Raw genomic sequence first — 14,035 nt, forward strand, 5'->3', positions numbered from 1 at the left:
TACTGTGTGTAGAGCACTGTACTAAGCGCTTGGGAAGTACAAGTTGGCAACATAGAGAGACGGGCCCTACCCAACAACGGGTTTACAGTCTTTGCACACAGTAAGCGCTTAACTGTCTCTATGTGTTGCCAACTTGTACTTCCCAAGCGCTTAGTACAGTGCTCTGCACACAGTAAGCGCTCAATAAATGCGATTGATTGATTGACTGATTGATTGATTAACAAATGCCATCATCACTATTATTATTATTATTAGAAGGCGGAGACAGACAACGAAACAAAACATGTGGACAGGTGTCAAAATCGTCAGAACAAATAGAATTACAGGTAGGTGCCCATCATTAACAAAATAAATAGAATAGTAAATATGGACAAGTAAAAGAAATAGAGCTCATATTCTAAATAAATAGAGTTCACACAAGTTCATCAGGTTGGACAAAGTCAACGTCATTCATTCAGTCGTATTTATTGAGCGCTTACTGTGTGCAGAGCACTGTACTAAGCGCTTGGGAAGTACAATTCATTCATTCATTCATTCAATCGTACAATGTACAAATAAAATAAATAAAGTAATAAATCCGTACAAATATATACAAGTGCCGTGGGGAAGGGAAAGGGGGGATGAGGAGGAGAGGAATATTCCTTTTCACTGCTCTCCTTTTCCCACATGGGGCTCACAGTCTTAATCCCCATTTTGCAGAAGAGGAAACTGAGGCCCAGAGAAGTGAAGTGACCGGCCTAATTAAATAATAATAATAATAATAATAATAACAATAATAATAATAATAATAATAATAGCATTTGTAGGTCACACGGCAGATAAGTAGTGGCGGAGCTGGGATTAGGAAGCAGGTACTTCTGATTTCCAGGCCAGTGCATTTTCCACTAGGCAACACTGCTTTTCTATGAAATGTGTCAATTATTGCCCTCAAAAGGAAATTATTAATGTCCTGAAAAGGAAATTATTAATTCCCTGGTGGTCTAGTGGTTAGGATTCGGCGCTCTCACCGCCGCGGCCCGGGTTCGATTCCCGGTCAGGGAAGTCGATTTTAACTTATTTTGTTGTGATAAAAGCGTTAAATAATAATAAGGATGGTATCATAATGACAATAATGTCATTATTATTATTGTACCTCCCCCAGTGCTTTGAACAGTGTTTGGCACATAGTAAGCACTTAACTAATACCATCATTATTCCAGCACATAGAAAAGTGCTTGGCACATAGTAAGCGCTTAGCAAATATCATTGTTATTATTACAGCGCCAGGCACACAATAAGCGCTTAACAAATACCATCATTATTCCAGCGCATAGAAAAGTGCTTGGCACATAGTAAGCGCTTAACAAATACCATTGTTATTATTACAGCGCCAGGCACACAATAAGCGCTTAACAAATACCATCGTTATTATTTCAGCGCCAGGCACACAATAAGCGCTTAACAAATGCCATCATTATTCCAGCGCATAGAAAGGTGCTCGGGACATAGTAAGCGCTTACCAAATACCATTGTTATTATTACAGCGCCAGGCACACAATAAGCGCTTAACAAATACCATCATTATTCCAGCGCATGGAAAAGTGCTTGGCACATAGTAAGCGCTTAACAAATACCATTGTTATTATTACAGCGCCAGGCCCACAATAAGCGCTTAACAAATACCATCATTATTATTTCAGCGCCAGGCACACAATAAGCGCTTAACAAATACCATAATTATTCCAGCGCATAGAAAGGTGCTTGGCACATAGTAAGCGCTTACCAAATACCATTGTTATTATTACAGTGCCAGGCACACAATAAGCGCTTAACAAATACCATCATTATTCCAGCGCATAGAAAAGTGCTTGGCACATAGTAAGCGCTTAACAAATACCATTGTTATTATTACAGCGCCAGGCACACAATAAGCGCTTAACAAATACCATCATTATTCCAGCGCATAGAACAGTGCTTGGCACATAGTAAGCGCTTAGCAAATACCATTGTTATTATTACAGCGCCAGGCACACAATAAGCGCTTAACAAATACCATCATTATTCCAGCGCATAGAAGTGTTTGGCACATAGTAAGCGCTTAACAAATACCATTGTTATTATTACAGTGCCAGGCACACAATAAGCGCTTAACAAATACCATCATTATTCCAGCGCATAGAAAAGTGCTTGGCACATAGTAAGCGCTTAACAAATATCATTGTTATTATTACAGCGCCAGGCACACAATAAGCGCTTAGCAAATACCATCATTATTCCAGCGCATAGAAAAGTGCTTGGCACATAGTAAGCGCTTACCAAATACCATTGTTATGATTACAGTGCCAGGCACACAATAAGCGCTTAACAAATACCATCATTATTATTATTATTATTCAGTGGAGAATGTGTCTGTTAACTGTTGTATTGTGCCATCCCAAGCGCTTAGAACAGTGCTCTGCACACAGGAAACGCTCAATAAATACAACTGACTGACTGGAGGAGGTTAGAGGTGATGTGAGGATTGATCGAGGGTCTAAAATCTTTCCCTTCAGTTTCTCCTGGGGTGTTATTTTCAATTCCGCTTCTAACAGTGCTTTTCTTGGCTCTGCTCAAGACTCTGCTTCATCTCATTTGCAGAAGGGCGTCTCCCCAGTCCTCACCACGAATGGAAATTCTGGCGGGGATTATTTGTTATTATGAGCTCGTTGTGGGCAGGAATGTTATTATCGTTGTTATATTATATTTTTAGAGAATATATTTTAGAGAATATTTTTAGAGAATATATATTATTTCTATATTATCTATATTATCTCTATATTTTAGAGAATATATTATATAATATATATAATATAACATATAATAATGCACATAATATATAATATATAATAATAAATAGCAATGTGCATAATATACAATATATAATAATAAATAATAATATGCATAATATATAATATATAGTGATATATATTAATATATGATATATATTTATATAAAATAATATATAATATATTATAATAATCTATAGTATAATATATTATAATAATATATAATATATATTAATGTATAATGATATATTGTGAGCCCCCCGAGGGACAACCTGATCACCTTGTAATCTCCCCAGCGTTTACACCAGTGCTTGGCACATAGTAAGTGCTTAGCAAATGGCATCCTCATTATTATTATTATTATTATTATTATTATTTTTATGTGTCTTTTTGACACACTTCCCCTACTCTGAACATTGTCTGGAGGGAGAGAGGAAAAGTAAATTTATGAGTGTCAGGATGGCCGAGTGGTCTAAGGCGCCAGACTCAAGTTAACCCTTCCTCTAGTTGAGGCTTCTGGTCTCCGAATGGAGGCGTGGGTTCGAATCCCACCTCTGACACTTCATTTTCTTTTTAAAGGTGGGAATAAGAATTCTCTTCCTGGGCGCTAGTAGGCTGTTGAGAATAATAGTAATTATAATGGCATGTGTTAATAATAATAATTGTGGTATTTGTTAAGCGCTTACTATGTGTCACGCACTGTTCTGAGCGCTGGGAGAGATAGAAGGTCATCAGGTTGCCCCACGTGGGGGGGTCACATTTTTAGTCCCCATTTTACAGATGAGGTAACTGAGGCACAGAGAAGTTAAGTGACTTGCCTAGACAGACAAGTGTGCTCTAGACAAGTGTCTTCTAGACTGTGAGCCCACTGTTGGATAGGGACTGTCCCTATATGTTGCCAGCTTGTACTTCCCAAGCGCTTAGTACAGTGCTCTGCACACACTAAGCGCTCAATAAATACGATTGGTTGATTGATTGATTAGTCCAGTGCTCTGCACACAGTAAGCGCTCAATAAATACGATTGATTGTTTGATTGATTGATTAGTCCAGTGCCCTGCACACAGTAAGCGCTCAATAAATACGATTGAATAAATGAATGAACGAACTTGTACTTCCCAAGCGCTTAGTACAGTGCTCTGCACACAGTAAACGCTCAATAAATACGATTGAATGAATGAATGCTCTGCACACAGTAAGCGCTCAATAAACACGATTGAATGAATGAATGAACGAACTTGTACTTCCCAAGCGCTTAGTGCAGTGCTCTGGACACAGTAAACGCTCAATAAATACGATTGAATGAATCAATGCTCTGCACACAGTAAGTGCTCAATAAATACAATTGAATGAATGAATGAATGAAAACCAGGATCCTTCAGAAATTTAGTCTACATCCTCCCACACTGGAGCAATAATAATTGTTGGTTAGGGACCGTCTCTATATGTTGCCAACTTGTACTTCCCAAGCGCTTAGTACAGTGTTCTGCACACAGTAAGTGCTCAATAAATACGAATGAATAATCATAACAATGGTATTTGTTAAGTGCTTTCTGTGTGCACTGTTCTAAGCGCCGAGATAGATACAAGGCGATACCTGGAGGAAGGTTGTCATGGCAGGGCTTGTTTTTAGGCCAAGGGGCCACATGAGAATGTTTGAAAGGAGTCATCATTCAATCGTATTTATTGAGCGCTTTCTGGGTGCAGAGCACTGTACTAAGCGCTTGGAAAGTGCAAACGGCCTTTGGGAATTGTCTCAAGTCTGATTCCCTTTTTAGAAATTTAGGGGTAGGGAACTCTAGGCTACAAATACCAGAGGAAAAAAAACACATATTGTCACCTCCCCGTCGGGGAATCGAACCCCGGTCTCCCGCGTGACAGGCGGGGATACTCACCACTATACTAACGAGGAGCTACTGCTTGGACGCCTTTCAGAAATCAGTTGGAGGTCAAAGTCTCAAAAGCAAAAGGGGTCCATTTTTAAATATTCAGTCGATGGAATGGCCTGCGTTCAAAGCCCTATATACTGAATCAATCAATCAATCGTTTTTATTGAGGGCTAACTGTGTGCAGAGCACTGTACTAAGCGCTCGGGAAGTACAAGTTGGCAACATAAATTGAAAATGAACAAAGAAGTTAGAAGGTGTAATTCCCTATCCTCAAGGACCTTCCAGATTAGCTGGGGAGACAAATGCAAACATTAAATTACAGCTAACCAATCCGTAGTGTGTGAAGCGCTCTGGGTTCAAACAAACAGAAAAACAAAATTATACTGGCATTGGTGGGATTCGAACCCACGCCCCCGAAGAGACTGGAGCCTTAATCCAGCGCCTTAGACCGCTCGACCACGCTACCTCCTGTAATCTTGTGTTTAAACCGTCCAGATGGTTGTCATTATTATTGCTATTATTATTAACAATAATAATGGTATTTGTTAAGCGCTTACTATGTGCCAAGCACTGTTCTAAGCACTGGGATAGACACAAGATAACAGGTTGTCCCCCGTGGGGCTCACAGTCTTAATCCCCATATTACAGATGAGGGAACTGAGGCACAGAGAAGTGAAGTGACTTGGCCAAAGTCACACAGCTGATAAGTGGCACTGGAGGAATTAGAACCCACGACCTCTGACTCCCAAGCCCGGCTCTTTCCACTAAGCCACACTGCGTCCATCGATACTATTATTATTCTTTTATTTATTAAGCGCTTACTAAGTGTCAAGCACTGTTCAAAGCGCTGGGATGGATCCCACTTGTCGGCTGTGTGACTTTGGGCACTCATCATCATCATCATCAATCGTACTTATTGAGCGCTTACTGTGTGCAGAGCACTGTACTAAGCGCTTGGGAAGTACAAGTTGGCAACATATAGAGACAGTCCCTACCCAGCAGTGGGCTCACAGTCTAAAATTCGTTTTAACTGTAATAAAGATCCTTCATTTATTGAGCGGTTATAGAAAAACTATGTAAAATATAAACTTAATAATGATATATCCTCAAATAAATGCTACATCAAAAATTATAAGGAAGGTAATAATGATTTTTAATGGGTTTTTTATGGCATTTGCTACTATGTGCCAGGCACTGTACTAAGCGCTGGGGAAGATACAACTTAATCCGGCTGGTCACTCTCCCGCTCCCGCGTGGAGCTCACAGTTTTAATTCTCATTTTACAGATGAGGGCACTGAGGCGTAGAAAAGTTAAGTGACTTACCCACTTCAACCATATGATAATGATCATTAAAAAGAATGATAGCAACAAATAATAGCTCTTTTTATAATATCGATTGATGACAGGTGTAATATATATTTTTTCTTATCTTCATTATCCGCTGAGCGCCTGCTGTGTGAATTTTGTGGCCCGTTTGAGGATTCTTTGGGAGAGAACTGAGGGTGAGTCGCCTTGGGAATAGTTTTAAGAAATTGCTTTAGTTTGGGTTTTTCCGGAGATTTCACCATTTATCTCTTCTTTTCAAAGAGGTTTACTTTCTTTTGGACAAAGATTCTTTGGGAGAGAATTGAGGGTGAGTCGCCTTGGGAGTAGTTTAAGAAATTGCTTTAGTTTGGGTTTTCCCTGAGATTTCACCATTTATCTCTTCCTTTCAAAGAGGTTTACTTTCTTTTGGACAAAGACACTGACTTTCGCGCAAGTTATTTGCGTTTAGCCAACGCTCAGCTTCTGCAGGGAAGTCTTCTAGTTAAAAAAAAATGCAAGAAATTAGAGATCTTAGAAAACAGGCATCGACTGAAAAATCAGAGGTTTCCTAAGGCGTCTAAATCGAGATTAATTAGAAAGTTTCAGATTCGTTGGCCGGGAATCGAACCCGTGTCAAAGCTGCGTATTTTAGTCAATCAATCAATCGTATTTATTGAGCGCTTACTGTGTGCAGAGCACTGTACTAAGCGCTTGGGAAGTACAAGTAGGCCCTCTTCTGAAGCCCTGCTGACGAAAGGCAGAGAGCGGGAGGATCTGCATTTTTCTGTGGGATATTCAGTGATTGTATAAACTTCATTTATTCAGTTGTATTTATTGAGCGCTTACTGTGAGCAGAGCACTATACTGAGGGTTTAGCACTGTACTAAACCTCTCCACACCTCACACCTCTCCCTTCCAGCCTGACCCCAATCCCGACTCTGCCACTTCTCTGCTGTGTGACTTTGGGCAAGTCACTTCACTTCTCTGGGCCTCAGTGACCTCACCTGGAAAATGGGGATGAAGACTGTGAGCCCCACGTGGGACAACCTGATTACCCTGTATCCTCCCCCAGCGCTTAGAACAGTGCTCGGCACGTAGTAAGCGCTTAACAAATACCAAAATTATTATTATTATTATTATTGCTAAGCCCTTACTGTGTGTGAGCCACTGTACTAAGCGCTGTGTGGATCCAAGCCTCAAAGGGGCCTCCCACTCTCAATCCCCATTTGACAGAGTAAAGTTGAAATTCAGATATATTTGTCACAGCACGACTGTACAACGTTATATTCAGATTTACTGTGGTTAAAAGAAAAATAACAGTGGCCCCATGGTGTAATGGTTAGCACTCTGGACTCTGAATCCAGCGATCCGAGTTCAAATCTCGGTGGGACCTTAATTTTTTTTCTTCCCTGTCCCCAAGGCTGGGGTTGAAATTTGTGGAAGTGTAAGGGGTGAGTGCTGCAGTGTTTCCTGTGAGAAAAAGAGGCTATCCTATCCCTCCAATAATTGTATTTGTTAAGCACTTACTATGTGCCAAGCATTGTACCAAGCGCTGGGGAGGATACGAGCAAATAATAATATTAATTTTGGTATTTGTTAAGTGATTACTATGTGCAAAGCACTGTTCAGGATACAAAGTGATCAGGTTGTCTCATGTGGTGGGGCTCATAATCTTAATCCCCATTTTCTAGGTGAGGTAACTGAGTCACAGAGAAGTGACTTGCCCAAAGTCACACAGCTGAATCAATCAATCAATCAATCGTATTTATTGAGCGCTTACTGTGTGCAGAGCACTGTACTAAGCGCTTGGGAAGTACAAGTTGGCAACATATAGAGACAGTCCCTACCCAAAAGTGGGCTCACAGTCTAGAAAGGGGAGGGCAGAGGAGCTGGAATTTGAATCCATGACCTTCCCAAGCGCTTAGTACAGTGCTCTGCACACAGTAAGCGCTCAATAAATACGATTGATTGATGACCTCTGACTCCCAAGCCCCTGCTCTTTCCACTGAGCCACGCTGCTTTTCTAATAAAAAGAATGGTACTTGTTAAGCGCTTACTATGTGCCAAACACTGTATATATGGTATATATGTTTGTACGCATTTATTACTCTATTTATTTATTTGTACATGTTTATCCTATTTATTTTATTCTGTTAATATGTTTTGTTTTGTTCTCTGTCTCCCCTTTCTAGACTGTGAGCCCACTGTTGGGTAGGGACCGTCTCTATATGTTGCCAATTTGTACTTCCCAAGCGCTTAATCCAGTGCTCTGCACACAGTAAGCACTCAATCAATCAATCAATCAATCGTATTTATTGAGCGCTTACTGTGTGCAGAGCACTGTACTAAGCGCTTGGGAAGTCTAAGTTGGCAACATATAGAGACAGTCCCTACCCAACAGTGGGCTCACAGTCTATACGATTGAATGAATGAATGAATGAAACACTGTTGTAAACGCTGAGGCAGATACATGGTAATCAGGTTGTCCCACGTGGGGCTCACAATCGTCACCCCCATTTTCCAGATGAGGTCACCGAGGCCCAGAGAAGCGAAGTGACTTGCCCAAAGTCACACAGCTGATAAGCGGAGGGGCAGGGATTCGCACCCATGACCTCTGACTCCCCAGGCCGTGCTCTTTCCACTAAGCCACGCTGCTTCTCTCTTGCCCCCCTCTTCTAGACTGTAAACCTGGTGTGGGCAGGGAGTGTCTGTATTGCTTAACTGTACTTTTCCAAGCGCTTAGTATAGTGCTCTGCACACAATAAGCATTCCATAAATACAATTGAATAAATAAATGGACCGGTGGAATATCTTGCTCGATTAAGAGAAACAGGAGAGCCTTTTCGGGAGCATTGGTGGTTCAGTGGTAGAATTCTCGCCTCCCACGCGGGAGACCCGGGTTCGATTCCCGGCCAATGCATTTGTAATTTTTTGAGAAAGAGTGTAGTTGAAAGAAGTGCCTGGCACACAGTAAGCGCTTAATAAATACTATTATTATTATTATTATAGCATCATAATATATCATCCCATTATAACTTTATCATAATTATTAACATAATATACTATGTATGATATAATATATAACAATATAATATGATAACAATACATACTAGTATATACTAGTATAATATTTAATATAATATGTAATATATTATATATTATATTATAATATTACATTATTTTATTATATTATAATATAATACATTGTAATGTGTGAAATGGAATATTATTAAACATATAATGCATTATTATAATAGTTATTATTATTATTATTATTATTATTATTATTAGCGAACACCCATTCCCCTGTTCCCGTGAGGAAAGGGCTACTGTTTTTGACTCTGTTTCTCTTTCTCTGTTTCCCTGTTTGTCTCTGTTTCTCTTCCTGTCTCTGTCTGTTTCTCTGCGCCCTCTCTGTTTCTCTCTCTCTCCATTTCTCTATTTCTTCCTCTCTTTCTCTGTCTCTGTCTCTCTGCCCCTTCTCTGTTTCTCTCTCTCTTTCTCTCCATTTCTCTATTTCTTCCTGTCTTTCTCCATCTCTCTGTTTCTCTGCCCCCTCTCTGTTTGTCTCTCTCCATTTCTATTTATTTTATTTTGTTAATATGTTTGGTTTTGTTCTCTGTCTCCCCCTTCTAGACTGTAAGCCCACTGTTGGGTAGGGACCGTCTCTAGATGTTGCCAACTTGTACTTCCCAAGCGCTTAGTACAGTGCTCTGCACACAGTAAGCACTCAATAAATACGATTGATTGATTGATTGATTGGATCTAATTATCTTCTATCTATGCTGGTATTTAGCACCGCTTTTGGCACATTGTATGTGGTCAATGAATCCTATCATTGCTACGGCTCTTTAAGATGGCATTTATCAAGCACTTACTATGTGCACAGCACTGTTCTAAGCGCTGGGGAGGTTACAAGGTGATCAGGTTGTCCCACGGGGGGCTCACAGTCTTCATCCCCATTTGACAGATGAGGGAACTGAGGCCCAGAGAAGTTAAGTGACTTGCCCAAAGTCACACAGCTGACAACTGACAATCTTAAAAGTCTCTGTAAGAGATTTTTCCCATCATCGTTCTTAGATAAGGTGCTTTCTCTCCTGGTAGTTATAATTCTTATGAATGTGGACTATCGAATGGAGTACAGGCCCTGTCCCCATATGGGTTCACCATTAGGAGGCAGGGAGAGAAGGGTTCTTATTCCCATTTCACAGATGAAGAGACTGAATCTCACAGCCCCTAATTCACAGGAGATTCTGGGTTCTAAATCCAGCAGTTCTAGATTCATATTCATCCTTGTAATGGACTGCTGGACTCTGATTTTCCTCATTTTACTGGGCAGTTTTCTTCGGTTATTTCCCCCCTTTTCCTCTGTTTTTGTTATAATCATTCCCCTCACCACCATAACTCCCCTCACTCCCCTCATCATATCGTTATTTTCAACAGCCCATTGATTCAGTCGATTTCTGGGAAAGGGACTGGGAAAGTGGACAAAAATGAAGAGCCCTCACGTCCTAACAGTATTCAGTGTTTGGGTCCGTGTCCTCTGGTTGTAAGCCATTTTTCTATTTTACTTTGTTTCTTCTCTTTCCACCGCAAAGCAGCGAGAATGAAAGGGAGCCTGGAACCAACTCTTCAAAATCTCGCTCTTTCACATTTTCTTAGGAGTCTGCTGGAAATATCCTGGCCTAATTAACTTCAAGCTCAGAATTTCTAACTGAGACTCCAGGCAGGTGTCTAAATTATATACACATCACATAATCTCTCCCAATCCCTCCCAATCCCTCCCCAGAAACTGTGACTGTATATATGTATATATGTCTGTACATATTTATTACTCTATTTATTTTACTTGTACATACCTATTCTATTTATTTTATTTTGTTAGTATGTTTGGTTTTGTTCTCTGTCCTTTTAGACTGTGAGCCCACTGTTGGGTAGGGACTGTCTCTATATGTTGCCATCTTGTAATTCCCAAGCGCTTAGTCCAGTGCTCTGCACACAGTAAGCGCTCAATGAATACGATTTATTGATTGATTGATTCTGGGCCTCCACACATCTGGTTTTGTAGCCGTCCCCCCCCTTCCCTGTCCATCAGAGCTCTTGTACCTGTGGGTGATGGTACAAGGGAGGAAAATCGTGGGGAGGGAAGTAAGGTAGACAAACACTGTGCCCGTATTCAAAAAGTGTGTGGAATTGGGAGTTTGGAAGGGAGAAAAGAAAAAGAAAAAGAAAAAAATCGAGCCAGCCAGGAGTCGAACCTGGAATCTTCTGATCCGTAGTCAGACGCGTTATCCATTGCGCCACTGGCCCATCTTCCATCACTCTTTTCTTCTCTTTCTCCTTCTCCTTTTCCTCCTTTTCTTTCTCCTCCATCCTCCCTTCTTCTTTTTCTCCTTCTCCTTCTCCTTCTTCTTTTCTACTTCACCCTACAAATTCTGCTGATTTACAGCAAAACGGAGATTAGGAAACTGAAGACGGTATTGAGGGGGATCCGTCCTGGGTTTCAATCCTAGCTCTGCCGCCTGCTATCTGTTGGCCTTTGAACGAGTCACTGAATTTCTCTGTGCCTCAATTTTATCATCCTTGCAATGGGGATTAAATATTTGTTTTTCCTCCCCCTTACCCTGCTAGCTCCATGAGGGACAGAGGCTGTGTCTGACCTGATTATCTTGTATCCACCATAGTGCTTATCATATTAACAATTAATAATAATAATGGTATTGGTTAAATGTTTACTATGTGCAAGTACTGTTGATTTATTTACCTGATTATCTGACCTGATTATCTTGTTCCACCATAGTGCTTATCATATTAACAATATTATTGCTATTACTATTAATAATAATAATAGTATTGGTTAAATGCTTACTACGTGCCCAGTACTGTTGATTTATTTAAGGGGCTGTGTCTGACCTGATTATCTCGTATCCACCATAGCGCTTATCATATTAACAATATTATTATTACCATTAATAATAATAATAGTATTGGTTAAATGCTTACTATGTGCAAAGTACTGTCGATTTATTTAAGGGGCTGTCTGACCTGATTATCTTGTGTCCACCATAGCGCTTATCATATTAACAATATTATTATTACCATTAATAATAATAATAGTATTGGTTAAATGCTTACTATGTGCCAAGTACTGTTGATTTATTTAAGGGGCTGTGTCTGACCTGATTATCTTGTATCCACCATAGTGCTTATCACATTAACAATATTATTATTATTACTACTACTAATAATAATAATAGTATTGGTTAAATGCTTACTACGTGCCAAGTACTGTTGATTTATTTAAGGGGCTGTGTCTGACCTGATTATCTTGTATCCACCATAGTGCTTATCATATTAACAATATTATTATTACTATTAATAATAATAATAGTATTGGTTAAATGCTTACTACGGGCAGAGTACTGTTGATTTATTTAAGGGGCTGTGTCTGACCTGATTATCTTGTGTCCACCATAGTGCTTATCATATTAACACTATTATTATTATTACCAATAATAATAATAATAGTATTGGTTAAATGCTTACTATGTGCCAAGTACTGTTGATTTATTTAAGGGGCTGTGTCTGACCTGATTATCTTGTTCCACCATAGTGCTTATCATATTAACAATATTATTGTTATTACTATTAATAATAATAATAGTATTGGTTAAATGCTTACTATGTGCAAAGTACTGTTGATTTATTTCAGGGGCTGTCTGATCTGATTATCTTGTATCCACCATAGCGCTTATCATATTAACAATATTATCATTGTTACTATTAATAATAATAATAATAGTACTGGTTAAATGCATATTATGTGCCAAGTACTGTTGATTTATTTAAGGGGCTGTGTCTGACCTGATTATCTCGTATCCACCATAGTGCTTACCATATTAACAATAGTATTATTATTACTATTAATAATGACAATAGTATTGGTTAAATGCTTACTAGGTGCCAAGTACTGTTGATTTATTTAAGGGGCTGTGTATGACCTAATTATCTTGTATCCACCACAGTGCTTATCATATTAACAATATTATTATTACTATTAATAATAATAATAGTATTGGTTAAATGCTTACTATGTGCCGAGTACTGTTGATTTATTTAAGGGGCTGTGTCTGACCTGATTATCTTGTATCCACCATAGTGCTTATCATATTAACAATATTATTACTATTAATAATAATAATAGTATTGGTTAAATGCTTACTAGGTGCCAAGTACTGTTGATTTATTTAAGGGGCTGTAGTATGTGAGCCCGCTGTTAGGGACCGTCTCTATATATTCCCAATTTGTGCTTCCCAAGCGTTTACTACAGTGCTCTGCAAACAGTAAGCCCTCAATAAATAGGATTGAATGAATGAATATATCATTATCAATAGGGAGGGGAGTAAGCGATGGAAATATATATTCCTGTATGGACATGGGACGGAAGACAATCGATAGTTTCGTCTAAGGAGGGAATCCCATAAGGATTTCTAGGCCCGAGAGAGGGTTCTGCACTCAGTAGGCGCTCAATAAATACGATTGAAGGAATTCAGTCCCAGAAACAGGAGACCCACCCGTGGCTCCCGGATCTAGAGTTGGAGCTGGAGTCTGTTTTGGCCGTTGACTCTTGGGATAAATAGAGCTTTGTAGACGTCCAAAGCTCTTTCCTGGATTCCTGTCCAAGTAGTGTGTCCTTTCCTTCTTGATTTCCATCTCTAGACTTTAAACTCATTGAGGGGAGGGAATGTGCCTATTGTTCTATTGTACTTCCCAAGCGCTTAGCACGTACGCTATTTATTTATTTAATTTGTACATATCTATTCTATTTATTTTATTTTGTTAGTATGTTTGGTTTTGTTCTCTGTCTCCCCCTTTTAGACTGTGAGCCCACTGTTGGGTAGGGACTGTCTCTATATGTTGCCAATTTGTACTTCCCAAGCGCTTAGTACAGTGCTCTGCACATAGTAAGCGCTCAATGAATACGATTGATGATGATATGGTAAGCGCTCAATAAATACGATTTACTGACTGACTGCCC

General features: G+C 39.5%; 7 non-coding genes across 7 annotated transcripts; 4 read left to right on the top strand and 3 right to left on the bottom strand.

The window, feature by feature from the left end:
- Positions 1 to 969: 969 nt before the first annotated feature.
- TRNAE-CUC lies at positions 970 to 1,041 on the top strand. The gene has a single exon. It is a non-coding gene; the product is annotated as a tRNA-Glu (tRNA).
- Positions 1,042 to 3,257: 2,216 nt separating this feature from the next.
- On the top strand, positions 3,258 to 3,364 carry TRNAL-CAA. Its single transcript has 2 exons — positions 3,258 to 3,295; positions 3,319 to 3,364. It is a non-coding gene; the product is annotated as a tRNA-Leu (tRNA).
- A 1,278-nt stretch (positions 3,365 to 4,642) lies between these two features.
- On the bottom strand, positions 4,643 to 4,714 carry TRNAD-GUC. Its single transcript has one exon. It is a non-coding gene; the product is annotated as a tRNA-Asp (tRNA).
- Positions 4,715 to 5,075: 361 nt separating this feature from the next.
- On the bottom strand, positions 5,076 to 5,157 carry TRNAL-AAG. Its single transcript has one exon. It is a non-coding gene; the product is annotated as a tRNA-Leu (tRNA).
- A 2,161-nt stretch (positions 5,158 to 7,318) lies between these two features.
- Positions 7,319 to 7,390, top strand: TRNAQ-CUG. The gene has a single exon. It is a non-coding gene; the product is annotated as a tRNA-Gln (tRNA).
- Positions 7,391 to 8,846: 1,456 nt separating this feature from the next.
- TRNAG-CCC lies at positions 8,847 to 8,917 on the top strand. Its single transcript has one exon. It is a non-coding gene; the product is annotated as a tRNA-Gly (tRNA).
- Positions 8,918 to 11,234: 2,317 nt separating this feature from the next.
- On the bottom strand, positions 11,235 to 11,307 carry TRNAR-ACG. Its single transcript has one exon. It is a non-coding gene; the product is annotated as a tRNA-Arg (tRNA).
- Between the last annotated feature and the right edge of the window lie 2,728 nt (positions 11,308 to 14,035).

Source organism: Tachyglossus aculeatus, unplaced genomic scaffold, assembly GCF_015852505.1.
Source record: "Tachyglossus aculeatus isolate mTacAcu1 unplaced genomic scaffold, mTacAcu1.pri scaffold_101_arrow_ctg1, whole genome shotgun sequence".
In the NCBI taxonomy this organism is placed as follows: Eukaryota; Metazoa; Chordata; class Mammalia; order Monotremata; family Tachyglossidae; genus Tachyglossus; species Tachyglossus aculeatus.